This window comes from Carettochelys insculpta, chromosome 10 (assembly GCF_033958435.1).
Source record: "Carettochelys insculpta isolate YL-2023 chromosome 10, ASM3395843v1, whole genome shotgun sequence".
Classification (NCBI taxonomy): Eukaryota; Metazoa; Chordata; order Testudines; family Carettochelyidae; genus Carettochelys; species Carettochelys insculpta.
The window spans coordinates 22,882,635-22,885,708 of NC_134146.1; positions in this window are offsets into that span (position 1 = coordinate 22,882,635).

Genomic DNA, 3,074 nt, shown 5'->3' on the forward strand with positions numbered 1-3,074 from the left:
TCTCCTCTCAGATTTTCATTTTCAGATCAGCCTAGTTCTTTGAGATCCACTTAAAAGGGAATGTGAATAAGCATGTGTGGAAATAGACATTGTGGAGAGCATTTTAGTCCAAAGTGAAAGGTATGACACTCAATATACCTGGGTCTAGGAATTGTGCTGTGGAGTTATTTGTTAATAAGCATAAATTGCTCCAGTATTATGACCCCTTTAGAAATGTCTTGAAGTGAGCATTATTTTTTCTCGTTAAAGAGTGTACCTTAAATAATGGTATAGCTGTAGTTTTTCAATTTCTGAGAAAGAATATGCTATAATTCAAGCCGAAGTGATGGGGCCTTTTTGTTCTTGTTTCAGTTTTTAACTCCCCCAACCTGTAGCACCTTGGTGTGCATTGAAAATACTTTAAAGACACTCTGTGAGACAGTATTACTGGCTATGTCTGTGCTAAAAATTCAAGATGACCTATATTTGGTTAACTTACAGCCACTACAATAATTACTGCAGTGGTGCAAGACCAGGATCGCTTTCACCGACCTAAGCGGGGGCAGCGTGGGGAGCTGAAAACCTGGCCCTTCAGCTTCACTGGCAGCTCCCTGTCAGGAGCCCAGCTGCAACTTAGGGTCCTGGATTCCCAGTAGTTTCTTCTGCCTTGCCCCTAGGCTTCCCCATTCCTTGCTGGGGGTGGGAGAGGCCATCTGGGGCTTTTCCCCTCTCTGGTCTCTGCTGGGAATGTAAGGCAAGCTAGCTTCTTGCCACTGGAGAGTGGGATTCGTCTGTGTTGGCTTCTCGTCCCTCTCTTCCCCACTCCCTGGGACTCCCTGCAGGAGCCAGGCAACTTTTGCAATTTGGAGCTATGAAATTGACAAGATAGGGAAAGTTCTCAGCCAGGAACGGGAAAGCGGGACACCATCCAACGCTTTCTACCTACCCACTTGCTGGCAGTAGCAGGACCCAACTCCTGGGGCTTCTTGTTCCAGCTGCGAGTGAGGGCCAGCTGCCCAGCGCTCGAAAAGAGTTGGGGTAGCTGGGTTGTGGGTGAACTGCTTGTCAGTTTCACTGCTCTAAATGAAATTGACAGAATTGACAGCTGATATAAGGAATGCAGTGTGGACATAAGTTCTCTGTCCTCCTGACTACACCAACATGTTGTACACCTCTTGTGGAGGTGGAGTTACTTTGTCAATGTAGTAGTACACTTATATCAGCAGGACAGTGACATAACTAGGTTGATGTAAACTATCTTTTAGCAACTTAACTCTGTAGTGTAGGCCAAGCCAGACAAGGGATAATGGTAGCTAAAGCTCTTGTATCCTCTGCTATTCGAGGATTTACTTTGCTCACAATAATTTTTTGAGTTACAAGATTTAATGTAATTTCTGTTCTGGATTTTTAGGAAACAATTAAGTTTTGAAACAATTCTGTGATACCACAACAGATTTTCTCTCTTGATGGTCTCTCTGTTTAAAAACAGTGCCAGATGTGCTTAGAACCACACATTTTCCCCCTTCAACTTGGTGCAATACCAGTGAATTAGCCAATTTACACCAGAGCTGAATTTAGCATTTAGTTGTGGAAGCAGAGAAAATTTAACATTTGCAGGCGGACGTAAGGAAGAAGTCAATGTAAATAACCTCAGAGTCCATTATTACTCTCATTTCTGTAGCAGGCATCAGCAGCCCCCAGCATGGGTGACTTTTATTGGCACACAAAGCAGGAGCTCAGCCCCGCCCTGCCTCCCTCACGCAGCTAGGAGCTTGCTCAAAGCCTTGTGACCTGTGGATTAACAGAAGACCTGCTAATGCTACCAACGACAACCTAAACAGTAAAGCTCTGCATGTTTGTTTATTAATGAAGCTGTTGTAAGTAGGACTTTAAACGTATCCCCATCGCTCAGACTGTACATAGAAGCCAGAAGGTCACATTTCAGCATTCCACCTCGGAAAGGTTGCTGACCCCTGTTCCATAGCATATCCTGCTCCTTTACACCTAAGACCTACTACTGTCTTGTCAACATTGTTTCTTTCCTTCATTTTCTGGAGGGGTTAGTTACAGCTGGGTTCTTCGTGAACCACTGAAGGCATTTCAGACTTGGTTTTCTAGAACTAAGTGTGGCTAGTCAGCTATGTAACCTGTTGTTCAGTCTTCTCTGTATTTAGCAGATTGGAGGGACTCCGTCTTTATCCAGTACTTGGAGGAATAAGAATGGAACAAATATGTCCTGCTTAGTAGGAGTGGCAAGAAGGGGAGGTGCCCGTTGTGAAAGGTTTAATTTTGCTATTTGTGTCTACTCTGTTTTTGGCTTTCACTTTCTACACGATATAGAAAAAAGCAGTTTCATTGATTTTCTTTTTTCAAAGGCCAGAAGGGGCCATGGGCCAGATTTTTCTGACGGAATCTAGGTGGCCAAAAGTAGAGATTAGTGGCCAGGGACATACAGGCATCTTAGAAACCTAACTTAATTTGAGTTAAATGGAACTTGGTGTCCAGCCTACCTAAATACCCTAAAAACTCCACAAGTGCCAACTTGTATGTTAGGCTGTCCAAATTGCTCTGAAAAAATGTTCCCAGTTAGATCATCTACTAGTCTAATTATAACAAAGTCTGTAATACTTTTAGTCCTGTTACTGGTGTATCTATAAAAGAATATATACAAGAAAGACACCCTGTCTTGATCTGAAGATTTCAAAAGGTAGGAAATTACTGCGTCGCTGAGTAACTGATTCCAATGGTAAGTCACCCTGTTCTGGTTTTTGATTTTTAAAGTAAAAGCTAGTTTTTAATTAAAGAAAACTAGTTACAGTATCAAGTCAGTGTATTGCATCTATATAGTTATAATCTCAAAGAATTAAATCAGGATTTTTTTTTTGTTTTTTGTTTTTTAAAAAAACCCTGACATTAATCTTATCCTGATCTATTATTTTTTCATGGAATCTTGTTAGCATTTCCATTTTTGTCCAAGATTGAGGGCTTTTATGAGGTTTTGCACTTTTTAAATATTAGCACAATATCAGCACTGTTCTAGTTTTCTGAAATGTCTGTTTCAAGAGTTATTTAACTGATGATCAGTAGATCAGAGG